Source organism: Peromyscus californicus, unplaced genomic scaffold, assembly GCF_007827085.1.
Source record: "Peromyscus californicus insignis strain IS unplaced genomic scaffold, ASM782708v3 Scaffold_4__1_contigs__length_199733344, whole genome shotgun sequence".
NCBI classification, from domain to species: Eukaryota; Metazoa; Chordata; class Mammalia; order Rodentia; family Cricetidae; genus Peromyscus; species Peromyscus californicus.
Window position 1 is genome coordinate 67,823,910 of NW_026294562.1, and position 27,937 is coordinate 67,851,846.

The 27,937-nt window shown below is 45.6% G+C and overlaps 1 pseudogene; it reads left to right on the forward strand.

Moving 5' to 3' along the window:
* The first annotated feature begins 2,621 nt into the window (after nucleotides 1-2,621).
* Nucleotides 2,622-27,937, forward strand: LOC128123825 (40S ribosomal protein S20-like; annotated as a pseudogene).

A 27,937-nucleotide genomic window follows, 5' to 3' on the forward strand; every position in this document is an offset into this window, starting at 1 on the left:
GTCTTGTGAGGATCTTATGAAGGGTTGTGAACTTCAGGGGCCCCGGGGTACACCTGAGCCTTGAGAGCTTATCAACCTCCTCCTTCCTTCCAGGAGAAGGCAACAAGCCTATCTCTTGAGGATCTTTGCTACTGAGCACAGCTGCCCCAGTTCAAATCAGCAGTGGCATGTCCTGCTGGAGGAAGCAGCTACATGAAACCTGCTTTATGGTGTAATCTTATTGTTCCTCTGGGTAACAATTAAGAAGCAGCTTAAATCCCAACACAGTTCTAGCATGTCACTTGGGCTGGGAAGTGTGGCATTTGACATGCTTACGTAACAGTCAGCACAGGGCCATCTCCCATTGCTGTGCTGTTCCTTCACACTGTGAAACAGCTAACACGAAAAGTTACCCAGGGTAACAATTTAACATGAATGGAAACACCTGGGGCTTGGCCACTGGCATTTGTCTAATAAAAAGACTTGCTGTACACACATGAAAATTGGGGTGGTATGTGTGTGGGAGGGGGTGTCAAGCCCTTACAGAGAGTGGCTATACTCTAGTGCCTTTCCCTTGAAACATTTTAAAAAGTACATTTAGCAGACGGGTGGTGGTGGCGCACGCCTTTAATCCCAGCACTTGGGAGGCAGAGCCAGGTGGATCTCTGTGAGTTCAAGGCCAGCCTGGTCTACAGCGCGAGATCCAGGACAGACGCCAAAACTACGCAGAGAAACCCTGTCTCGAAAAAATTTTTAAAAATTACATTTAGCTTATTTATTTTGTGTGTGTGTGTATGTGTGTGTGCTCACACACTTGCATGCCACACATGTGAAAGTCAGAGGACCACTTATCGGGAGTCGGTTCTCTCCTTCCACCATACAAGTGACAGGACTTCAAAGTAGATTGTCAGTCAGGCTTGGTGGAAAGCATCTTTGCCTACTGAGCCATCTCACCAGCCCATTTGTGTGTGTGTGTGTGTGTATGTGTGTGTGTGTGTGTGTGTGTGTGTGTGTGTGTGTGTGTGTAAAAGTGTGTGCCTGTTTGTGTGTGAACCTCAGGGGTCACTCCTTAGGCACTGTTTCGTTGTTTTTTTTTTTTTTTTAGGCAGAGTATCTCGTTGAGCCCGAAGCTCCCCAAGTAGGCTGGGCTGGTTGGCTGCAGAGCCCCAGGTCAGTTTCCTTACCGTCTCTACCCCATCAGTCCTGGAGTTACAAGCATGCGTTACTACATCTGGCTTTCTGTACAAGAGTTTTGGGGGCTAGAACTTAGGACCTCATACATGTTCAGCAAGCACTTTCTCAACCAAGCCACCTCCCTAGACCTGCCATTTCATGTCCTACAAGCTAAAGGAACCCTGGCCAGGAGATGTATGCCCATTTCCCTGTGGGTACATGATGCAGTAAAGAATGTTAATCTGCTCACTGCTTTGGCTTGATAGGGTTCGAACAAGAGTGCCATGTATGACATAACCCACATGTGAAAGGGTCAGTTTCCCCATACAGATTTCCAAGAGGGCTCTGGACTTCTCCCTCCATCACAGCGCACAGAACACTGATCATAACAAATAGGAAGGCAAGGTTCAGGTCACAGAGCACACGAACAGCTGCAGTGTTTGTCACAAGAGGTGACAAATGAAGGCAGGGTCCTTCCAGATTGGTCTAAGCAACATGCTGGCAAAGGTTGAAGTGATGGATGGGGTATGAGCAGCTGAGAAGACAGCTTCCCTGTTTCCCAGGCTCTGGGCAGGGTGAGCATGGCTCTCCATGAGAAGACTACAGAAAGCCAGCTTCATGGCCCCTTGCATCCAACCATGCCATCTTGCTGTTGGGTGCAATGAAAGAAATATGACCCTCTGTTAGAGCAGTCTAGAATCCAGCCATTGTCGACAAATCATTGTCATCATTATGAAGTCCTTAAAAAAGAAACTTTGGGGACTGCAGAGAGGGCTCAGGGCAGAAAAGCACTTGTGTCAGAACCCTCATAAAGCCAGAAGGATATTGTGAGTTCTGTAATACTGGGGCTCACATAGGGAGATGGGAGGAGAAGATGGAGAATTCCCGGAAGCTGATGGCATCTGGAAAACAGACAACAAAGGACCTTGCATTTGGACTAGGCAGAAGGCAAGGACTGATCCTGGAGATTATCCTCTGGACACCACATGTGCCCATGTTTACATACTGGTATATGTGTATCACACACACACATACATACACACACACACACACACACACAGAGTGAGAGCGAGAGCGAGAGCGAGAGCGAGAGCGAGAGAGAGAGAGAGAGAGAGAGAGAGAGAGAGAGAGAGAGAGAGAGGTTGAGGTGAGGCCAGGCATGGTGGCTCATATCTATAATTTTAGCATTGGGAGACTGAGGCAGGAGCCTGCTTGTTGACTTCGTTGTGGGCTTAAGGCCAGGCCAGCCAGGGCATAGTGATACCCTGTCTCAGAACACCACTACCAGCAGTCTGACGTCTTTACAAAAGTGGTCCTCTGTGTGGCCCTTCAAGTCAAGATTCTGGTTGTCAGGAAATGAATCAGCTAAAGCTCCCAGTATGAGCTTGTCCTCTGCAGCTTTTGTGGTGGAGGCTCATCCTGTGCCACATGGGCAAGATTTTCTAGACTGAGTTCTCATGCCTGGCAGTATGATCCTGCTGCGGTGTGGCTTAGGGAAAGCTGTTGGAGGAGTTCGTGAACAGCAGCACTTGGATAATCAGGCTTGGAGGTCAATGTCAGAGAGCGGTAACATTGACATAAGTACCGGCCAGAAGCTCAGGCCCAGGCTCCAAGGTGGTTGCTCAATTGATGTTTGACACAGAATGAATGAAAAAAAAAATTATACACTTTCTTCCTGCCCCTGAGACGCTCACAGTTTCGGAGTTAGTGTAGGAGATAAGAAAAAAATCTGAAATGTTAGTCAGGAGGAAAGCAAGACATCAGGGAGCCTAAATACAGAGATTCTCAGCAATCCTGTTTCTGTGGCCAGCATTCAGTGAGCCACACAGCAGATCAGAGCCCTTGGAGCCTTGGGAATCCCTCCTTTAAGTCCCTGCGAAGTTGACAGAGTCAATCTTCTGGAGAGATGGAGTGCGTTTTGCTCTGAGAAGCTTAAGCACGCTAAACCTTTTCTGTTGTCTGTCTCCCAGGGACTCAGGCCACTTTTCAGAGAAGAGCCTCTTGCCTGGAGTGGCTGGCCAAGCGTGCAAATTCTGAGGAGACTCACATAGCAGAAACATGGCTGTTGTCTCTCAGTGTGACTATGTACTAATGGGGTGATTCGTCACCTCCTCTGGTGCTCCCCACTTTATTATGACAAATGCTGCCAGGGTTTTTGGTTGAATAATAGCTTGTTGACTTCTTGTCCTTCCTTCTCACTTTTTCTGTAGTTTAAGGAATGCTGGTAATTCTGAACAGAAACACCCCTCACACTCTTCCCTGTAGCATGAATCTTAAATGGTCTTATTAATAAAATCAAACCTGAGGCCAGTTATTGGGGTGAATGCTGGAATATCAGAGAAGCAGAACAAGTCACAGCTACCTTACCTCGCCAGTTCCTCACCTGATCCTGTTTCTGAAGACTGGAAGCCTCTGTGTCCTCATCCAAATGGGTCTCAGCTGAACTGCTGCTCAAAAGCCTAAAAGTTTAACCAGGCTTCCTGGTTTTCACGCCTTATATATCTTTCTGCTTTCTGCCATCACTTCCTGGGATTAAAGGCTCACTTTCTGGGATTAAAGGCGTGAGTCACCATGCCTGGCTGTTTCCAGTGTGGCTTTAAACTCACAGAGATCCGGATGGATCTCTGCCTCCCAAGTGATAGGATTAAAGGCATGTGTGCCACCATTTTCTGGCCTCTATATCTAGTGACTGTTCTGTTCTCTGACCCCAGATAAATTTATTAGGGTATACAATATTTTGGGGAACACAATACCACCACACCTCCCCAAGTCACCACACCTCTGTTCCTGTTGAGTAACCTCTGATGTTTGGACTCAAATCTCTTGCTTGTGGGGGAGGTACTGCTAAGTAGACATCTGAGAGTCCAGGTCCTGGGCAAGGGGAGCCTGGCTTTAAACTTACATTTTATGTCACTTACCAGGAGGCAGTCCTATTTTCTCCTTTTAGAGGAGCTGAGTCCCCACAGGGGACCCATATCACATTAGAGAACTTTGCTACCATCATTTATGGGTGGACAGACACACAGTGTGTGTTTCGAGAGCCAAGAGAATTTGAATCATCTACTTGTTTCTTTTTCTCTCATTGTACAAACCTGAAATTAAAGGGCGGGCAGGTTGAGTGAACCCCAGGAAAGTGGACTCCACAGGAAAGGGAGGGAGGGATGCGTGGCCGAAACTGTTTCACAGTTGAAACCTTTCTCTGTTGAGTCCTCCAGAACTGGACCAAAGTAGAAAACAAAGAGGCTTGCAGTTATTTGTAATAATTTAATCACACGGGAACTTGCTCTATTCTTTTGTTTGCTCTTATTGTATGGACCTCTTCAGATTATTCTAGCCAGGGGTGTCCGACCTGTGGTCTGCAGCTTCTGATGGCCAGAGTAGCCACAAAAGTGACTTACCACAAAATCATAAACATGCTTAAAACACTGTAAGATTTGTGTGGGGCGGGGGAATGATTTTTGTTGTTGTTGTTGTTACTCTATTGTGTGGTCCTGGAGTATGAACTCTGTAGATGAGAATGGTGTCTCCCAAAGTAAACATACATAAGCTTGCACAGCCTATGGGCTCCTGGCTGCACATCCTGGTTAATGTGTTGCCCAAGACAATTCATTCAATGTGGCTCAGAGAGGAAAAGAGGCTAGATACCCTGTCTAGACTACTGAGGAAATCGTGATACAACGCCATCTACTCTATAGAGCCAGAGGACCAGGATGACATGCCCTGCACATGACCTCTCTGAGAACTTACACCTGTCTCCTGCTGCACAGTGGTCTTAGGAGCTCATAACACAGCCTCCAACTGTCAGGATAAGCAAGCTGGTAATGACTGGACACCGCTAGAACTTAGCATTAAGACCTGAATTATCTCCCTGAAGAGGTGAATTCTGAGGGCTGCTAGAGTGGCCTCATTGACTTCCAGAGCAGGCATCATGGTGATCTCTCTCATACCATGAATGGCAGCCTGAGTTGCGTGCTTTGGGTGGTGTGGTTTGTCTGGAGAGGGCTCTGTACATTGCACAGGCCAAACAAAGATCACCACCACCAAGTCTCTGACACTGGACAAGCTGCCTCTTCTCTACAGTTTCATGGCATTCTATTAGAACTCATGTCTTCCCATCAGCTTTGGGAAGGGAAGGTGCTCATTCTGACTCAGAGAAGTCACTAGGAGGCTTCTGCTAAACATTCCTGTTCTACAGATAGATAGGGAAGCCATGAAGCTTCTTTCTGTCTGGAAAACCCATGGAGCCTGTAGGAGCTGCCATGATACCTTGGAGCAAAATGGGAGAAATATCTTCTGCCCATTCATCTCCAGAAGAGAGAGCCCCTTCTCTCACCATGAACACAGGAGGTGGTAATGTAACTGGAAGGTCCGTCTTAGCATATTGGCGCAAACATTAGTAACTGAGCATGAACCTCTATAAAGGCAAATGACACCACGGAGAGGAATTGCCCTCTCTGAGGCTTGCTGTCCAGTAGAGGGAAGCAGGTAGTGGCTGTGCAGCCATAGTTCTATTGGGTAAGTGGCATGACAGTAGTAGAAACAAAGGTGCTAGCCTGGCTGGGCTTGGGGTCACGGGAGACTTTAGGGAAGAGAGATATTTATTTATAAGAGGTATTGAGGTATGAGTGGGAACTAATTGGTGCAGGAGAGAAAAATTTCCAGGCTGAGTGAGTACTAAGCATGAAGATTTGAAGCTCTCTGCAGGAGCAGGCATGAGGCATATGAGCCACAGCCTTCCATGTGATTGACATATGAATCATGATGAGATAGTGGTTCATGAGGCCGTGGCAGCTGGGGCACTTACAGAAAGGAGTTTGTTTGCCCTCCTAGTCTTCAGGGAGGTGAGTGGTCACAGGCACAAATCCCCACCGTCAAAGGTAACTCTGTCTCAGTCTGCGACTACAGTTAGAAACATGACCTCAGTGCTGGGATTCAGAGAGGGGACCCGATACACACACCTTCCTGGAGTCATGGTCATCACCATTTCCCCACATCAGAGCTGCAGACTCACATCTGGGATGGAATGGGACACCTCTGAGCTCTTTTTCTAAGACTGTCTTCTTTGCACACCAGCCTGGCAGCTCTAGGTCTTTGTCGATTGCTGTGATTGTAATATAAAGAATCAGATGAGCTGCATCTCAGAGTAGGACTCTGTTAGGCAGCTGGAGAAGCCAGCTTGCTCAGTGCACAGGTCTCACACTTCTGTGGGATGAGTCATTGACAGACACAGCTAATTGGAGGTTGGCGGTGCCTCTGCTTTGCTGGCCTTAGACTGTACCAGGTCACCACAGTAATTTCACACGAATGTGAAAGGGCAGTGGGGGCGGTTTTCATCTTTCTTTGTAAAACAGCATTGCTGCTTGGGTTAGGCTTGGGGCAGGCAGAGGATGGGTGAAGTTCCAATAAAGGTGACAGATGGATCCTTCACAAGGGCTGTACACTGGGGAGGAAGTGTCTCTCTTCTTTGTTCTTCTCTGCTTCTTCACTTAAAACTCCCCTTCTGTGAGAAGAGCAGGTCAGTTACACCACAGAAGAAGGATGCTTATTTCTTCTTCTTCTTTAAAAATATCACCTGATGTGGGCATGTGGGGGTGTGCGTGTATGTGTGCACATTGCATGAGTGTGGGCACACATGTGTATTACACAACGCAAGTCTGCGCATATGCATGTGGAGGTCAGAGGTTGATGTCGGTTATCTTCCTCAATTGCTCTCTACTGTATATACTGAGGCACAATCTCTCTCTTGACCCTGGAGGTCTCTGATTTAGTTAATCTAGCTACCCAGCTTACCCCAGGGATCTCTTCACTTTTCTAGAGTGCTAGGATTACAGGTGGGATGCCAGTCTGGTTGTAACATGGATCTAAACTGGGGATCCAAACTCTGGCTGCCACTCTTGAGAGGCAAACAGTATATCCACGGAGCCACCCACCACCCCTATTTCCTTTTTATGGCATTTTTAAATTAATGCTAAAGCTTTCGTGTATGTGTATACTGCACATTGAGCCCCATTATACCTCCTCGCATTTCCCTTTTTTGCCCCTCCTTGCCCCCACTAGTCCCCCATGTTGACTTAGACAGTTTTACTTTGCATTCATGTTATATATTCATGTACACTTTCGTGTATCTATGTGACACCCAGGAACTACAAATGACAGAAAATCAGTTATTTGACCTTTTGAGATGGACTTAATTTACTTGACGTTGCATCCATTTTCCTATGAATGACCTAACTTTGTTCTTCATGATGACTAGAAACAGTTCCATGATGTATACACCACACTTTCCTTACTCCTTCCTCTCTTGTTGGATGCCTAGGTTGTCTCTATTCCTTAGCTATGGTGAAGAGCGCCACAGTAAACACTGCTGTACAAGTGTCTCTGTGACATGTCAGTGTGGAGTCTTTGGGATGAATACCCAGGGGTACTGTTGCTGGGTCACATGGGAGATCCAGTGTTAGTTTTTCTTCTGAAAATCCTCCACAGTGATTTCCATAGTGATTACACTCATTGACATTTTCACTAGTGGTGTGTAAGGATTCCATTTGTTTGCACCCTCTCCTGGAGCATCTAGTATCCCCAGTGTGCTCCTAGTTTCAGATTACAACCAGTGAGCTCTCAGCTCTCCTACAGCATCAATCATAAAGCACAGGATCTTGTGAAAAACCTAAGGTCCCATTTTGAAAGGAGGCACACCCAGGATGAACAATCTCAGGCCCCCAAACTTGGGCTCAAGAGAGTGAGCACTGCTTAATAAGAAGAGTATGCAGGGGGCTGGAGAGATGGCTCAAAGGTTAAGAGCATCAGCTGCTCTTCCAGAGGTCCTGAGTTCAATTCCCAGCAACCACATGGTGGCTCACAACCATCTGTAATGAGATCTGGTGCCCTCTTATGGCCTGCAGGGATACATGCAGGCAGAACACTATACATAATAAATAAACCTTTAAAAAAAAAGAAGAAGAAGAAGAGTATGCAGAAGAGGGAGGCACAGACAGAGACCAAATGGGTGCAATGCTAGAAATGTCTCCAGCAATCCATCAACCCCAGAAAATTTATCAAGGGCAGCATGTGGCATTGCTGCTTAGATTAAAATAGATAGAGAAGATGGCATTCTTACTGGAAGGAGAATAGGCTTTTTACTAGGATGACCTTTGCAACACAGAGAAACAGTAAGAGCATGCTGAAGCTCAGGGTTGGGCGGGTGGTGAGCGATGGGGAAGAGACTGTCCACAGAGGGTTTGACTGCACACCTGGCTGCACAGATAGGTGGAGACTCAGGATCTGTGGTTACCAGAAGATGAGAAGACATGAGAGCTGGCAATCCCTGGAAACTGAAGTCCTGGTGACATCTACCTGGGGTGACCTTGCGAAGCTCCCACTTGTTTTGATCCACTCTATTGACAGTCAACAGTGACAGTTGTCCCAGCTGTTGAGAATGTCAGAGGAGACAGGTGTCCTGTGTTATTCTTACCTATGTATAGGCAGTATTTACTGTAAACACAACATGCCTTTAAACTCACAAGAAAGAAACTGGGTCTATGTTTGATTTCAAGATCATGTCCTTGTGACTATGTAGACCACTTAGCTCCATCCTAGGAGTGCTCAGCATCAGGGGCAGAAAAGGGAGATGTTTACAGAAACTCCAACTCCAGCGATGTTCAAGGCAGTCTATGATTTTGCATAGCTTAGCAGTCTGATGTCCAGAGAAACCCTGCGCTGAATTGATGACATCCTGCTGACCTGCCTTCGTGTCAGGTCAGAACTCTCCACACAGAATTAGTGGGATGCTACTATTTCTCATTAAAAATGAGATGACATACTGGTGTTTACCAGGGCTACAGGCTGTGTTGGAAGCTCAGCAGCTGTTACCATGGCAATGAGATGCTCTGTCCCACTTTGTGATATCACCTTTGTTTTGCTGGAATTCTTTCCCCCAGTGTCTGGAGACTGGTGTGCCAGTGTCATAGTTAGCTTTTGTCAATTCGACACAAACCTAGACCTACCTGGAAGAGGAGATCTTAATTGAGGAATTGCCTCCTTCAGATCGGCGATGGGCGTGTCTGTAGGGCATTACTGATTGCTAAGTATGTAGGTGGGCCCAGCCCACTGTAGATGATGCTGTCCCAAGGCGGGTAGGCCCAGGCTGTATAAGAGAGGTAGCTAGCTGAGCTAGCCAGAAAGCAGCATTCCTCTGTGGTCTCTGCTAGCTGAGCAGGCTAGAGGAAGAAGCCAGAAAGCAGCATTCCTCTGTGGTCTCTGCTTAAGTTTCTACCTTGAGTTCACGCCACAGCTCCCCTAAGATGGGCTATCACCTGTAAGTCAAATAGACACTTTGTTCCCCCAAGTGGCTTTCAGTCATTGTTTTATCACAGCAACAGAAAAGCAAACTAGAACACTCTCACCGATGGCAGCTGTGAATCCCAGCTAGGAACTCACAGCTAGCACAGATCTTAGATTCACAAGGGCTCACTTGGAAATTTTGGCAAAAAAAAAAAAAAGCATTAGTTAGTCCAAAGCCTACGCCGAGGCTGGCTTGGCAGCTAGGCAGGCTCACAAAGCCAGGGCATTCTCCCTTCAAGAGGTATGCATTGGGTCCAAGAAAACAAGGAGCCATTTGACACACATCTTAGATGGAGTCAGCCTTTAGAAAAACCAGAGCCTGTCACAAGTCCTCTGCCCGAGGATGCAGAGGTGGAGGATACGGGGAAGCAGGAGACAGCCAGGGGACAAAGGAAGCTGCTTCGGGTAAATAGATGACCAACTCCAGTCTGAGAAGACCTTTGTAGTCATTCACAAGAGGCTGTGGCCTGCAGCTGGGTACAGTCTAAGCTTGAATATAGTATAGGTTCTGCTGGGTTCTTGCGACCTTGAGAAAGACACTGGATCCCTTTTCCATACTAGAAACGTTTTATTCAAAATTTCAGCTATTATGTGCTTTTGTGAAGATGAGCTACTGCACAGAGTATGACCTCATGGTATGTGACATCAGGAGCATGATGTCATGGTGTGTTGAGTGCTTGGTGGCTTCACTCCTTGCAAAGTTATAGACATGTCTTAATTCATATCTTAAAGGAGATGGGAGCCTAACAGGAAAATGCTACATGACCAACCTGAGCACCAAGGACTTTCCAAGGCAGCCAATCACACTGGAATTCAGGCAGGGTCCCAGAGGAGGCAGCTGCTAAGCCACGCCTTATAAGATGTGCTGGTGGTTCCACCTGGAGAAGTATTTGAGTGGTGCTCCTTCCCCGATTGGTGGCGGTGCAGAGGGTCACTGCATGCCAGTGTTGGAGTGGGCTCGGGCACTACTTCTTTTTCAGTATGATACTCTCCAGGCAAATCAACCATATGGCTTGGTGTGTCTGGTAGTCAGATGTGACAGCGGAAGTTTCTACATTTCAGGAGCAGGTGGAGTTTTCATATCAAGTCGCCTGTTCCCTGTCCCATCAAGGGTGATTTCCACACCAAGTGATCAAACAATACTTAAGACCTTCATGCTTGTTTGATTGGATGAGACTGGAAACCCTTTATCCTGCCTTCAAGTCCACAGTGCCTGTGTCCAATGGGAGCAGGGGCCAAAGTGTAGGTACTTCCATCTCCTTGATGTTCCACATGCAGAAGGGGAAGTTGTGCTATGCTGGACTGAGACACTACCCCAGTGGCCCAAGTAAGTAGCCTGGGTGGATCCAGGTAGGGTGGTGTTTTCAGCCCTAGAATATGGCTTATGTGTTTTTCTTCCTCCTGCATTTTCCCCTGCCTCTCTGAGGAAAGAGGCAACAGCAAACTCTTACTGTTTGAATTTGGATTCAGGACACATTGCCTAATGGATGGAGCATTGGTTTCCAAGTCAGTTTCCTATTGTGTTCCTAAACTCACCCCCCGCCATTTCTGGGGTGGTTGCCAAGTATCTAGAACAAACAATTCCTCTCAGCCATTGGAGTTTGACTCTGGCTTTTGGGCTAAACCCCTAAAGTCACAAATTTCCTGAGGCTATGTTTGTCTTCTGAGGAATGGCACCAATTTCCCTGCCACGATCAACTCTGAATAAAACGAAACAAGATAGGGCAGCAGCAGATGTGTTCTGGAACTGCAGCACCTGTTCAGGCTACCTCACTCCAGGCCACAGAAGCTGCAGAAGGACTCCAGGAAAGCCCTGGCATCCTTCATCCCAGGACTGGAGACAGCAGGGCGGATGAGGCTGTAGATTGCCAGCTGCAGGCCAGGGGCCTGTGTTCCCTACATCTCCCACCCTGGAGCAGAGTGGAGGGAAACACAGTGGTACCCTGGGTACGATTCTCAATGGAGAGGCTCAGTGGCTTTCTTTGTGTTTTTATTTTCTGTGTATCGGTGCTTTGTTTGCACATATGTCTGTGTATCACATGTGTGCCTGGAGGCCTTGGAGAGCAGATCCCCTGGAACTTGAGTTATATATAGATGGTCGTGAACCATAATGTGGGTGCTGGGATTTGAAGCTGGGTCCTCTGGAAGAGCAGCCAGCACTCTTAACCTTTGAGCCATTTCTCCAACTCTCCTGCTGTACTCTTGAAGACAGAGCCACCTGATTCCTTTGAGAAGCCCCCCTCACCTCACCCCTCCTACCTATTCACACCTCTGTCTTTAACACAGACCTGCATAGTTCCAGAACTCAGCGCACTCCCTCGCTGTCTCTCTCTCTCTCTCTCTCTCCAGCATTGGGTGTCTGCTCTATTATCCTCTGCCTTATTTCCTTGAAGCAGGGAAGGAGAGTCTCTCATTGAACCTGAACTTGCTGCTTGGGATAGGCTGACTACCCAGAGACTTCCTGGGATCCACCTATCTCTGTTTCCCATGAGAGTGTTACAGACACATGTGGAGATTCAAACTCACAGCCCCGTGCTTTCACAAGTGCTCTTAGTAGGCCATCTACTGAGCTCTGAAGTTCAAGTCTTTTTAGGGCAAGAATGTAAACGATGAACATTCTTTGGCCTCCTGTCATCTTTTTCACACTAGGGATCTGGAATGAGACTCCTAGAAAAAGCCAAAGTCTTTCACTGGGTGTCAAATGCTCCTGGGAAGGAAGCTGTCCAGTACCAAATGACTTATGGAGACCCTGGAGCTTCTCCCCAAGAGCAAGGGTTTCCTCTGCACCTTCCAGATCTGGTAGAAAAGGCTGAGCTGCAAAAGCAAGTCGATAAATTTGAAAAACAGAAAGCTGGAGTACTTCAAAGACCAGAGTCAAGCCCATGGGCATCACGTTTCAGTTGAAAGCATCAGTAAATACTGTCTGCTTTGTAGGTAAACACTGGGGCAGGAGCCTGATGGGCAACAGGTACTTTACTCTGGTTGTGTGCAAATTGCTAGTTAGACTGTCTCCCAAGAATTCTAAATGGCCAGACTCTTTCCCCTAGCCTCCCATGTGTGGTTGGTGTCATGTGGGTGACCCTTTTCCTGAGGGATCCGTTTCTGTTCACACCAGTGGGAAATGACGCATCCAATTCTAGCTTGAGCCAATGAATTTATTGGGGCTACTTCTAGGAGTTTGGATGACTGAGTATGGGAGTATCACTGAAGGGTCCACCCAAGGACTGGTGACTGCTCCTGAAGCTTGTAGGCAGCTTCAGGACAGAATCTCTCCCTGAGCACTGCTACACAGTTTACACAATGTCAAGGAAGGGCTTACTCATCTTATGACTTTCTTGTGCTATTTGTGAGCCTCCCCAGCGAGGGCATGCATCAGCTCATAGGGAACTGCTGCACAGTACATAGGCAGGATTCGAACCATGTACCTTGTGGGTAAGGACAGTCTTTCCCCTCCACCTCCCTTCTGTCCTCACACAAACACAACTCTCACCTCAAAGGGAATAAGAGAGCTTAATAAGATGGAACCAAATACGAATGACTGTGGCCTGGGAACACATCTGTTTCCCTAAATTCTGTGTGGAAGCAGCTTCATGAATCATTTAAAGTAACAGAACATGTAAAGTATTAAGTAGGCAGTTACAGCATGACTGTGGGCCTCACATGGTACCCGACCACTCTTAGCCTTTGGTTGGTAGAGATTACATACAGTTGTGCTAATACACTCCACAAGGTTTTTATCCGCTCATCACAGGATGTTTGGTCTAACAAAGAGGTGGGCAAAAAAAAAAATGGCTCTTTAGGGGTCTAAAGATGGCCCAAGACTTTGTAATTAGACTCGGGACCTGAAACACCCCAAATTCCCCACAGTTATTGAAGTTTTAATCAGCCAATCGGCCTCGAAGAAGGTCTCAGTTTGAGGTGCGGATGCTTTGGGGGAGCTTTCCTTTACAGTTGCATGGCTTTCTTTCCCTCCTTCTTGCACCCCTTCACACCCCACGTCTAAGGAGCATCTCTCAGGCCAGGCTTAATGCAGTGACGTCATCACCTTTGCTCTGCCTGCACAAGTCTGGGTGCAAACCCAACCCACATGCCAGCGGACAGTCACCACTCAGCACCAAACCTCCAGCATCCCAGCACAGTTCCACAAGTGAGAATCACCGTTCTGTGGACAGTGAGCCACCCTGATACTAACATGGAAGTAGAGAGGGGCACCTTTTCTTGGATGCAGCAGTGCCAGGCTCTGTGTGCTAGAGTAGACTAAGTCGAACATTATTGTCTCTAAAAGTCTAGAAGATGCCAAGAGATCTGGTATGAAGGTTCCATCAACCTTCAGGGTCCCAGTTTCCTTCCATTTTCATGCTCTGCCATTCTTGGAGGGTCGTTCTCATCCTCAAGCTGTCAAAAAAAATGACTCAAGAGTTCCAACCACCATATCTGCTTTTCAGGAAGCAGGAAGACGACAAACCAAGGGTACAAAGGCAAAGCCACAGACGATCTGAATGTACCCATCCTTTCCAGTTTTGTGTTAGAGCCTTATCAAAAAACTTCAAATCATAGTTCACTGACCAGAACTTTGTCAAGTATTGGGGAAAGTTTTGGTGTTGCACAAAGGAACACACAGAGCAAAAGTAACCCAACAAGGCCATTTCTTTTTGCAAAAGGAGTGTGTGTGCCAGGACCCCAGCCAAGTGAGCAAGCACCCGTGGCCAAGATGGTCATTGTCTCTTATCCCTGACTTAGGTGGTAGCCACATCTCATCCCATTGGTGGGAGCTTGGCTGCATAATCTGACACTATTGGCTAATTGGTGCCAAGGGGAGTGGGAAGGAGAGAGTTCAGGAAACATGGGCCCTTGTCAAGCTAATCACTTTTGACAGGAAAAAAAATCATTTCTCACATGAGGTCACTATGTTTATACAGGGTGACAAGATAGGCAGATTTCTGTGTTTTGTTGTTGTTGCTTTTAAATCAGGCACACTGCTAACCCATACAGTGATCTTATAGATGACGATAGAGAGGAGAGATTACCAAGGTGATCGTGATGGCTAATGTTGGTTGTTATCTTGACACAGCTGGGAAGAGAGGAAACCTCAACTGAAGAATTGCCTCTATCAGACTGGCCTATAGGCAAGTTGGGGGGACATTGATTGGTGTGTGTGGAGGGAATAGCCCTCTGTGAACAGTGACATTCCTAGGCAGGAGGCCTGGGTTGTGTAAGAAAGGTAGCTGAGCAAGCTTTGAAGAGCAGGCCAGTAAACAGCATTCCTCCATCATCTCTGCCTCAGTTTCTCCCTCCATGACGTCAGGAAATCCGTTCCTCCCTGGGTAGCTTTGGGGTTTTATCACAACATAGGAAAACAATCTGGGACAACTGGTCTTCACTTCCACTTGAAGCCTCTGACTGGTGAACCAGGAGAATGAAAAACTAGGCATCAAGACAGTCTTACCTCAACCAATGTCGTGTGCAGACAGAGCTGTCCATTCCAGTCCTATTTCCTGGCTCCTGAGAGTTAGAAGACCCACTGAACAGTATCAGTGTGCATTCCCAACCTAACTCCCTTGGGGGTTTGAGGACAAGGCAAAGCCTGCTTGGTGGGCTGACACACTCCTGCCGTAGTTCTGCAGACAGGATGATTCTGACTTCATGCTTCATGCCTCTCATCTAGAGAGAAACCAGTGAGGTTCCATGTCTCTAACTGAAGAAGTAAGAGAAAGGAGTTTCTAGAACCCTGACTCCTTCGCAGCTGGGAACAAGCAGGCTTGAGGGAACCTTTCTCTCCGGACTTTCAGGGAATGTGTCATGGTGAGGTTAGGTCATTCCCCACCAGGAATTCCCAATAGCAGGAAAAGCTGTGTCCTTAAGGCTCTCCCGCTGTCTACAGAGCTCAGGCTCTGTCCTTTGCTGGGTTTTATGTCTCTTTGTTTCTGTTGCTATAACAGAATGGACAATCTAGAAAGAGAGAATTTTCTCTCTTCCAGTTGTGGGGGCTGGGAAGTCCAGAGGCGTAGTGTTGGCATGGGAGGAAGGTCTGTTTGTAATCTGAGGACCCCACTGCTTCCTTTGTCTTTTTTCCGTAAGGGAGCACTGGAGTGCTGGGTTCAGGGTGAGTCCCGAGAGCAGCACACATGGTGAGTTAGACTTACTGATGTCAGCTTGGGCCAACTCCTGTGGAGTGCTTAAGGACCATGGAACCCACCCAGGCAGCAGTAGAGCATGACTGAAGATTTGGGTTCTGGCCTGCCCTTTAGACAGGGTCCTGGTTCCCCAGCCTCATAAAGGAAGGCTCTGGCAGTCTTTAAGGCTGCCTTGTGTGCCTCCAAAGGAATCTTCAGGCCACAGAAATGACAGAGTGACCGACACAGTACAGGCAAGCCACAGTTGTGTGTGCAATCCTTTCTAGTTCAAGAAAATGGGCAGCCATAGCAAAATGAGGAGAAATCAATTGAACAAAAGTCAGTTTGAACCAGCGGTTCCCGACCTTCCTAATGCTGCAACCCTTTAATACAGTTCCTCATATTGTGGTGACCTCCAACCATAAAATTATTTTTGTAGCTACTTCATAACTGTGATTTGCTGCTGTAATGAGTTGTAACACAAATGTTTTTGAAGATAGAGATTAGTGAAATGGGTTGTAACCCACAGGTTGAGAACCTGTGAACTTCCCATCAGGTTTTAACCTATCAGATAATGTTACTAGATCACTTTAAAAAGAGTGTATCTTGGGGGGGAGGTTGGAATGTTAAAAGTTCTTAAAACACGTAAGACCTGTCTCATGTTTAAGATTTTGGTACATTCCAGATGATCTTTTGTTAGAGGATTTGCTGAAGAAATGAACCTTATTGTAGAAAGGTAATAGCCAAAATGATCAATAAGTAATATCAATTCAGAACTTCAACCCAAAGATGGAGTGACACGGAGTTGAGAGGTACATTTAGCCCTTCAAAGAGGAGACATCTTCACCCTTAGACCTGCCAACAGCACCCTTCTTATTTAAAAAAAAAATGTGGTTGTTGATATTTCTGCTTGTACAATATAATGATTTCTCCCCACCTCTCTGTGTGTGTGTGTGTGTGTGTGTGTGTGTGTGTGTGTGTGTGTGTGTGTGTGAGAGAGAGAGAGAGAGAGAGAGAGAGAGAGAGAGAGAGAGAGAGAGAGAGGAGTGTGGGTGCCCGTGGAGGCCAGAGCTGGAGTTACAGGTGATTGTGAGGGTGCTGGGAACCCATTAGAGTCCGTTTGGAGGAGCAGAAAGCGCTCTTAACTGCTGAGGCATCTCTTTATTCCCTGTCTGTACATGTAAAAGGACTCAAGGTCTGTCCTCTCTCTGACTGTTGGCTGTTGTTTAGATTTAGGATGGACGGGTGATCTGGAAGAGTACAGGTTTGAAGAAGTTCACACTCGCTCCACCCCAACTCCCAGCTGTGGATCTGCTGCTGTGGAGTGTGGGGGGAGGGCAAAACAGCTTGACCACACAGCTGCCATGACAGGCTTAGAAGCCTAGATACAACTTCTGGCAGGCAACACCAGGAAAAGCCATAAGCTGACCCCACCCAGGGGGGCCTGCATCTAAGAGGAAATACATGGCATTCCAAACATTCTCTATACCCCTAGACAAATGTCAGCCAGGGTCCTGGACCCTGGAAATCCCCTCACCCCAACCTCTGCTATGATAAAAACCCCACCCTGCCTGGGCTAGGGGCTCTCTGCTCTCGCTGTTGCCTCGGACAGAGAGTCTAAGCTCCAAGCTTGAAAATAAAGGCTCTTTGCTTTTACTTATGGGATTTGGTCTCTGTGGTGGTCTTTTGAAGGCCCCCGAAATCTGGGCATAACACTGTATTTGAGAACTGAGCCAGCAGATGCCAAGAGTCGAGGCTGGGCCAGTTGCTGGAAATGCAATGGGGAACACAGTTTGACCTTGCTCTAAAGAAGCCAGTCACAGGGAAGGCCACCAAACACATGTCTGAGGAGCCACACAAGATGGACAGTAGGATGCTTGCAGGAATGTTCCACAAGCAGTTCTAGGGACTATAGATGTAAGCCAGGAACTCACAGTGTACCAAGGGATTCTTGTGGCCCACCCAACAGCTTGATGCTCACATATCCTGGTACTGTGGTCCAAACTGATGGAACCAGAATTAGTTCATAAGCACTCAATGCTCTGATGAGGAGGTTTCCTGTCAGACCTCCATAGCAGTCAAAGCCATGATTTGGGAAACTGCGTGGGAGAGAGGTGGGGAGTTGTTTCAAATATAGATATATGGGGAAAAAAGATTGAAGTTCATAGTCATATCCCACTTCTGACTCTAACTTTTCCTGGTACAATGCATGGCCTCACTGGCCTATAGCATATAAAATAACTTAAAAGAATCTATGTCCTTAGGAAAATTGGTTCCCAAGTCCTAGTCCTTTATTGGGACCACTATTGATGACAACAATTTTCCTCACAGAATTACTGGAGACTTTTGTGGCATCTTATCATGAATCTATACTTGGCTCATGGGAAGGCCCAAGTCTTAAATATGAATGTCTATGGGGAAAAAGAAGAGTGGCCACGTGAACCTGAGATGTGCAGAGATGCTGGGATACCCATGTGCTGGGTCTGTGCTGAGCAGGCATGCATTCCAGCCTTGGGAAGGAGGAGCTGAGGAGGACATGAGTGATGGCCATCCTGCCATAAGCCTTTGAAAACTTACAGCAAAACTCTTGACTTCTTGATACTTTTGTGCCGGGAAAGGAACACAGAAACTAGTTTTAAACAATTGAAATCAGGTTAAAGGTCAGAAAAATCTAATGAAAAGTTTATCATTGAAAAGAGTGACTGAGGAGTCTTTTACAACAATGAAGGTTCATTGAAAGATGAGGCCATAACTGTCACAGGCCTTTATATATCAAATAATATAAACGAATACTAGTACTATTGTGCATAAAATATACATTAACCTTAACGTGCATAAAATGTAAATTTCAGGAAATATGAGGGAAAAGTAGACAGGAGAATAATAACACCAGAGGTTTTCAGTGACTGCCAACACCTTATCATTCACATAGAGACAAACACAACAAGAAGTCAATGAATATTCCTACATGTGTAATTGATCGAGTGACTTACTAGATATATTTAACTTTAGTCCAGTCTAGGTGACTGTAAATCCATCTCCTTCTTTACCTCCTCTGGCGCCTTGTTAGCCATCACTGACTGTGTGTTTGCATGAATAACATCCAGTCAGTTCCTTCCAGTATGTGAAGAAGAAGGCAGACTCTCTTATATAATGCAATAGACTTGTAATTAAAAGAAAAACTTACTTATTTCTATGTTGTAGGTATGAGCGTTTTGTCTGAATGCATCTATACACCACACGTAGTGCTTGTGGAGGCCAGACGAGGGTGTTGGATCCCCTGTAACTGGAGTTACAGGTGGTTGTGAGTGGCCTGATGTGAGTGCTGGGAGTTGAACTCAGGTCTCTGGAAGAGCAGCCAGCGCTCTTAACTGTTGAGCCATCTCTCCAGTCCCCTCATTCTTAACCCCACACATATACATACACACATATATAAAAGTGACATTATACAGCCTGAGCAGGTTGCATTTATATACTTAGGAACACACACACACACACACACACACACACACACACACACGCGCGCGCGCGCGTGCGCGCTCACATACTATATATATATATAAATATATATACATATACATATACATAAATTTTCAGAAAACCCTCTTAAGATTTCAGAATCGATTCTGTTACAGAAAGCAGATACCAAGGGAATTAAACAACAGGATTTACTTCTCCAGTTCTAGAGGCTGGAATTCTGAGATTGTGCTCTGGTGAGAACCCCCCTCCTGAGTCACAGATGGCTGTGTCTCTGCAATGTCCTCGGAGGCGAAAAGAGGCAAAGATGAGGCTTTCTTTTCTTCAATACGGGCTTGTGATAGTTAATTTTGATTGCCAACTTCCCTGGTTTGAGAAGTGCCTAAGAAATTAGTAATGGACATCTCTGGGTATGTCCACATAGGCATTCCCAGGAGGGCTAAGTGGGGGGAAGACCTTCTCTTCATGTGAGCAGCACCATCTCCATAGTCCTGGTGGAATAAAGAGAGTCAAAGGAGAAATCCCCTCTCCTTCTTTGCAGCCATGCTTCCAGCTGCTCAGCTCTGCTGATCCTTCCCCACTTTGAGGGACTCCAACCTCTGACATTGTGAGCAAAGTAAATCCTTCCCTCAGGTTGCTTAGGTCAGGTCGATCGTCAGTGACGGAAAGCTGAACACAAGTGATAAGACCATCAAGGCAGCTGCCCTCGTGGCTAACTGCTCCCCAAGACCCAGCTCTTCATCCCAACACACTGGGGTGGGGACTGCAATGTGCGAATGCCGGAGGGTATGCAAACACTCTGTACCTGGCAGAGGAGAGGTCATGTGAGCTCATGCAGAAGCAACTGCAAAGTTCGGTTGAAATAAAACAACTGACTCTGAATTCACCAGAAAGCACACAGGAGGCAGAGGCCCTCAGCTTCATGCCTGCAAAGGGAAAGGATAGCATCGTGAGCCTCTGGCCCTTCAGTGTGGGGTGCAGACTGACACCAAGGTCCCCGCCACTAAATGTAGTAGCTGTTGGAACAGTGGTGATTTCCCTCTTAGAGATGAGCCCTCAGAACTCAGAGGTTCATAAGGAAACAAAAATCATGACTTTGTGAGCACTCCAGGAGGGTGAGCATGAAATTCAGGGAGGAAGTCCCAACCTCTGACAACAACCCAGAGCATAGGTAATGGGGGAGACCCATCCGGGACCCACAAAAAGCAGCCAGAGGGCAGAGAGAAAGGAGCTCTTCATGGACAAGCTATGTGGACCAAGATCAGCATTCCCCATGAGGAGGAGAGGAGAAAGCTGAATTTGAATGGGCCCCAAATACCAGAGCATGGAGCTCAAAGCCAGCCCAGCACCCACAGAGGAGCTGAGTCTCAGGGGTCAGAGAAAACAAGAGTGAGAACCTCACCTCTGCTCAGAGCCTTATCTGACCACCAAAGCAGAGAAGGCATCTGTGTGGCTCTCACAACTAACTGCCTGGCATGGGGAGAGCAGATCCCACAGCTGTCTGCTACAAGAAGAGTGGGTCTCAGAGCTGACTCCGATGGGGAGACAGAGCATGCAGTTGCAATCTAGACATGCTCAATAGACCTCAGAAGAACACGGCAGGATCCAGTTCATGACCACATGCATGCATATGGTTTACAGCATCATCAGTTATCACTAAACTTGTTAAGAAACAGGCCATCATGCCCGTATTCCAGAAGAAAAGAAGCTAACAGAACCTTACTGAGTTGGGCCCTCTGTTGGCCTCAGCTGACTGGTCTTTCAATGCTACAGTGATATATATGTTGAAAGAGTTCAAAGAAAATACATCTAAATAATGGGTAAAATACACCTCACTTGAATGGAGAGTGTGACAGAGAAGTGCAAACGATATAAAAATTTTCGTGTAAACAGCTCAATGCTAGAATAAAAATCACCTAACTGGGTACAGCTGCACTTTAGAAATATCAGAATCCTCAGTAGATGTGACAACAGATCAATAAGCAAGCCCTTCTCTGAGAAAGAGAGAAAAATACATCCAAGAAAAATAAAGTTTCCGAGTCCTGTGGACCACATAAAGTGGCCTAACATAGGCACACTGGAATTCCAGGGAAGGTAAGAAAGAGGCAGGGAAAATATTTATTAGAAGAAATGATTTAAATGTGGGGGAAATGTTAGAGACTCTAGGACCTCAACAAACTTAAGTGGTCTAAAGAAAATGACTCTCGAACACACCATAGTCAGGTGTTTGGGAACCAAAGATAAACTAATAATCTTGGGCCGATGAGGTGGCTCAGCAGGTAAAGGTGACTTGTCCTCAAGCCTGATGACCTGATTTTGATCCCTGGCACCAGCATAGAAGGGGAGAACTCCCCCCGACCCTGGAGTTGTTCTCTAGCCTCCAAACACAATCTGGCACACGCCACCGTATAAATAAATAACTGTAATTAAAAAATATAAGGGCAACAATTCTGAAAGCACAAACCGCTTTACACAGAGGGAGACTGGCATTAACAGCTGACTTCTGAACAACTTTTCAAGTCGTTCAATAAAACAAAGCAAATAACAACAACAAAAAACACCCTTCGAATCCTGTGAGTTCAGCAATCCAATCACAGTGGCACTCTCTTCCACAAATGAAGGCAAGATTGAACTTGTTCAGATAAGTAGAACCTGGGAGAAGTCACTGCCGGGCACAGCCCTGAAGATGTGCAGCAAAGCAATGATGCGGCCAGCCCTCCAGGCTAAAGGGACCAGCGTAGACACTTCAGACTGTTCACGGTGACTAGAAATGCCAGACATGTTTGTACATTTGAAATGACGTTTTCTATGGTTTCTCTTTACTTAAGAAGCACATGACTTTGGGGCTGGAGAGTTGGTTGGCTTAGTGGTTGAGGATATTTGCTGCTTTTACACAGGATTTAGTTCCCAGCACCCACGTGCTGGCTCACAACCATCCTTAGTTCCAGTTCTTGGAAACCCAATGTCTTGTTATGATGATCTCTGAAGGCATCGGGCAGGCATGAGGTGCACATACATACATACATACATACATACATACATACATACACACATGCAGGTAAAACACTCATGCACAAAATAAGTAAGTCAAAAACAATTTTAAAAACACATGATTTAGTAAAGTTAATATCACAGCACTGTGATTATGGGTTTTTCACATCCATGGGCAAGATTTGCTAGACAGCAACGTCACAAGAGATGTGCAGGGGGGCAAAGAAAATGGTACTGCACCAGCTTCTTGCATTTCACCTGAAGTCATCCAGTATTTACTCAAATTAACAGCTGGATATGAATTTGAGGTACATGTTGCAACCCTTAAAGTAATCATGGAAAAACAATTGCAGAAGGCTGCAGACAGTGATGCCAACCAAAACACTGTCAGTGTGACTTCAAAGATACCAAGGAGAAATAAAATGGGATATCAGAATACACACACACACACACACACACATACACAGAAAGAGAGAGAGAGAGCAAGACAGAGAAAAAGAGACAGAGAAAGAGAGTAGAGTAAAAATATGAAAAATTAACAGCTATGACAAGCTTTGTTTTTTTAACTAAAATTTTTGGTTTTTTAGACAAATTTTTAAAATAATAAAATAACAATCTCCTAAACTTAAAAAATATTTTATTTAATTTATGTGCATGTGTGTGTGTCAGTGTAAGTATATGTACACATATGTACAGGAACCCTCAGAAGCCAAAAGAGGGTGTTGGACTCTTGGACCTAGAATTATCAGTATCTGAGAACCCCTGACATGACATGGGTGCTGGCGTCTGAATTCTGGTCCCCATAAATGTGCTATAAGTGCTCATAACTTCTGAGTCATCTATCCAGCCTTGATCAAAAAAATAATTTTTAATACATCAATATAATCATAAAAAGCAGACAAACTGAAAATCTTGTTAAAAGACAGCCTGGGGGCTTAGGATAAGGCTCAGTTGGCAGAATGTTTGCCTAGGACACAGAAAGTCCCAGGTCCAATTCCGGTACTTCATAAATCAGCCATGGTGGCACATACCTGGAACCCCAACACTCAGGAAACAGAGATACAAGGATCAGAAATTCAAGGTCAGTTTCAGCTACATAAAGAGTTTCAGGGTGGCCTGAGATACATGAGACCCTGTCTAAAACAACAACAATCGCAAAACCAAAAAGATAATACAGGATTGAGCAGATAATTAAATAGTAGCACTGGCCCAGCATGTTTAAGACCTTGAGTTTGAACCTCAGCACAAAATAAACAAACAAACAACAAAACAAAAACAAAAAAGGTTTAAAATTCAGGAACCTGGGGCTGAAGAGATAACAAATTGGTAAAGAGTGTGTACTTACTGCTTTTGTAGAGGACCTAAATTTAAATTCCAGTGCCCAATTTGAGAGACTCACAACCACCTCTAACTCCAGTTCCAGAGGATTTGGCACCCCCTTCTGGCCTCTATGGGCACCTGCATTCATATGCATGTACTCATACACAGACACACATACATACACACTTAAAAATAAAATAAATATTGAATACAGTTCAACAACCAGCCATAGCATATTGTAAGATATTTATTTTGATTCCCCAAAGCAGTGAAAGTTGGAGGTTAAAGACACACAGTGAGAACTGAGTAGGAGAAGCCGTGTGAACACCATACAACACAGAACTGGGGTAAGAACACTACTACAAAAAGGAATAGATTGTACATAAAGACAATACACCTTTCCTTTTCCTTTTCCTTTGCTGGGAGAAAACTACTTTCTTGTGCGGAATCTCTTTATCACCTTTTCGTTATTGCTCCTGGCTTTCAAGCTTCTGTTATTTGCTATTTTTGACAATCAATCATGCTTTGTTTTTGAACTTGTAAGGTTTCAGGGATTTTATTTACATGTACATTTATGATCCTTTTTTTTTTTAAATACAATCTTTAGAAAATTTTGCTTCAGAATATGTATGATCTTCCTGACAGCTGGGTAGTCACAGTGTTTGTGTTTTCATTGGCATTTTCTTACGCACTTCACTGGCAACAATCAACAGGAAGTTTTGCATCTAGAAGCAACATCTCTCCAAAAGGTTCTCTTCTTGTGATCAAAGGGCTGGGGATTTCACAAGTGCCAGCAGCTCTGTCCTCTTTCAGCTCTCTGGCAGGTCACTTTAAAGCCAGCAGGGTGTCACTGGGGAAAGGTGTGAGGGTAGGCCATTTCTGGACAAAGAAGCTGCAATCTTAGTTTTTCAGCACGCCTAAGGTCACAGTGGTCCTCTGGTCCATTAGTGACACTCCGAGTGTTTCTTCTCACTGTCCAGCTAGAGGGCTATGTGATGCTGTGTGACTGACCCAGCCCTGAACATGAAGCAGATGAGATCACACTGTGATGGAGAGGCAGGCAGACAATGATTGGGGTAGGAATCTCCATACACTCAACTCCAAGGAGGTGTCCATGTCTGGGTTTTCATAGCTGTGATTGGTGAACAGCACAAATGAGATCCTGGATAAGTTTCTCAGTTTACAGGACCTAACGTAGTTAATAATTCCATCTTGTCAGAGAGCACACTTCGCAGGTGCAGTACCTGCCTGCCAACATGTATGTAGATTTCATCTGCCATCTCTTGTTTCTGGCTCTTAAGATTTTCCTCTCTCCTGTTTCTTTTGAAGATAAAATTAATTTGAATATCCGGTTATTATTAAATATTGTATGTAAATACTAAGTGTGAATATATAAGCATATATGATGTAGGTATAAACAAAAATCTGTAAAAAACACTCCAGTGAATGGAACCTGCTGGCCTCTGGGAGGATCTTGATGCCAAGAGCCTTTTCTTTGGGTAGTTTTGATATGTATCAGGCACAAGCTTGGGAGGAGAGGGATGTTTTGCAATATCTAGGGGTCACACTATTTGAGCAGACCTGTAGTTAATTAAAAGGGCACACAAGCTGAAGTTATGTTGGTCCTGGCTTGGAGTCTTTGTGGCTAACTAGCCAAGGACAATCCATTCAGACTCTGCCTTCAACAGCCCCTTATGGAAAATCACGTTGACAATGGGGTGTGTGCTCTAGCAATCGTTTTTAAGGCTCAAGTAGCTGATTTGTATGTAATAAACACATTGGTTTTGTGGATATGAGAAGATTAAAGCAAACTCTTTGGAGTTTGCTTTGGAGTTTGGAGATGTCAGATGCTGCAGAATAAATCGCTAACAGGTACTACATCCCAAACAAGTGGTAGATATTGTCCAGTGTGTGTAGATCCTCTCTCCATGATTACAGAATCCCTGTAAAGCAAGCACCTGTCTTTATGTGGGCAAAGAACTCTGGAAGCTTATGAAGGAAACCATGTCCCCTACCACAGGGTCATCTCTCACACCCACATTTCCGAACACAAGTGTCCACAAACATTTCCAAGCAATCTTCTCCTTCTGAGGCCAGCTACTTGGACAGCACAAGTGTCTATTCTTTTGCTTGCTAATTTGTTCTGAAGGTGTTCTCATGCCCCCCCATGAACACACACACACACACACACACACACACACACACACACACACACACACAGGACCTGCCCCTGCTGATCTGTCAACCTCCTCCTACTTCAGCCCTGGCCCTACAACCTGTGCTCCTTCCTCTTGACTCCAAGCTTTTGTATGTCTCCATCACCTGGAATACTCACAATTCTTGTTTAGCTTTTCATCTGAGTCAAACCATAGGTCACAAAGCATGGCCAAAAGGCCCAGGAAATAAGCCTAAGCACCTCCATCTATTTTGTTAAAGGCAGTACTGGAGATTGCCTTTCTCTAGGAAAAGAAAACAGACAAGGCGACAGAATATTTATTACTCGGTGGACCTGTTTATCTGACTAATCAGCCTCAAACACTGGACTTAGGTGAGAATGAGTCTGTTCTGTTCCTGGCTCTTGAACATTAATTAGAGACCGTCTCCTGCTTTCCTTGACATTCAATGTGCAGAAGAAATGGTTCCTGAAATGCCAAATTATTTCACTACGGGACTCACTTTAATTTCTCAGGAATATAACCTTTCAACACAAGGCTTATGTTAGCTCTGGAGTTGGTGATACATGTGTTTTGGAAAACAGTGTGAGTTCATAAAGGTTTATTACAGGATAATGGGATATATATAACATACTTCATAAAGGAGACCTGCTATTACTGAATTAAATCGTACGGAAATTCATTAGCTCTCCCCTTTGTCTTTGTGCCCATGAAAGAATGGCTGTATCCTGGGAACTCTCTGGAAAGGAAAAAAAAACATACATCTCCCCAAAGATATAAGATTTAATATTAAACCTCTGGCAATTTTTAATGAAAATTTTAATATTTTTACCTGAAATGTACTCTTTGGTGTCCCTTCTCTTAATACTAGCAGACTGCTTCAGGGTCAGCTTTCAGAAACTTCAGTCATCCTTCCCAGAATCAGAAACCACTCAAGAGCCCTGTGGCCAAATTGCCCTGAACATACCAGATCGCATCAGAACTAAAAACCACTTCTCACCAGGAAGGACAGCCTCCTCCTCCTCCTGACAACTGGGAGGGTTTTCCCTGATTGTGTTTACTGAGTACCTGTTACTTGTCAGGCATGCTGATGTCTTTATGTCAACTTGACACAAGCTAGAGTCATTGGAGAGGAGGGAGCCTCCACTGAGAAAACACCTGTGGGGCAGGCCTGTAGGGCATTTTCTTAATTAGTGATTGATGGAGGAGGGCCCAGCCCATTGTTGGTGGTGCCATCCCTGGCTGGTGGTCCTAGATTCTATAAGAAAGCAGGCTGACCAAGCCAGGGGAGCAAGCCAGTAGGCAGAATCCCTCCATGGCCTCTCCATCAGCTCTTGCCTCCAGGTTCCTGCCCTGCTTGAGTTTCTGACTGTGATGTTGAACTGTAATGTGGAAGGGTAAGCCAAACAAACCCTTCCCTCCCCAAGGAGCTTTGGCCATGGTGTTTCATCACAGTAATAGTAATGCTGACTAAGTCACCAGGCCTGCCTCTGGGTCAGAGGTCAACAAAGCTTCTGCAAAGGGCAAGGGAGTAGATATTTTAGGCTTTTCCAAGCCTCCCTTCTCACTTCTCTCCCTCCCTCTTAAAGTCTGCTTTGTTTTAGGTTTTGTTTTGTTTCCCACAAAAGCTTTGGAACATTGTGATGGGGTAAGACAATGTTCCTTCATCTTACATTCATGAATTTGATTTCCTTGATGGGAAGCCCTGTAAAAAATTACCCAATTCTATTCTAGGAACCTGAGGTTAAGATGCCCCAGCTAGCTTATCTTGGCTTTTGTTAAACTGCCTGCTTGTGCAAACCTCCCCTCTCCATCTAACCACTTAGCTTCTGTTAAACTGATTGCTTGCACAAAGCCTTCCCCTGTAGCTTTTAAGTGAGATAACAGGATGTAGTTTTTGTCTTTGAAAGTCACTTACTCACTTTTCTGAGACTGGTGGTACATGGAGCGGACCTCTGTTCAGTCTGTTCAGGTCCTGACTCATCCCTGCTTGCTCCTGCTGAGGAACAAGTCTGTCAGGAAGCCATGCCACAGCCATAGCTTTTTAAGATACCAGAAAGATGCCTGTGGAACTCGAGATGGCAATTCACTAAATTTGAATCACACTCACATGAAGTTACTGGAGAAGGTGTGTGCTGACTTGATCAGAGGCTCAAAGGAAAAGAATCTGAAAGGATAGATGCGCATGTCTACCGAGACACTGAGAATCACTATGAGAAAAACACCTTGTGGTGAAGGTTCCAAGACGTGGGATGGTTTCCAATATGAGAATCCACGAGTGATTCATTGACTCCTTCTGAGATGGTTAAACAGATTACTTCCATCAGTATTGAGCCAGGAGTGGAGGATGAAGTAAATATTGCAGATGCCTAA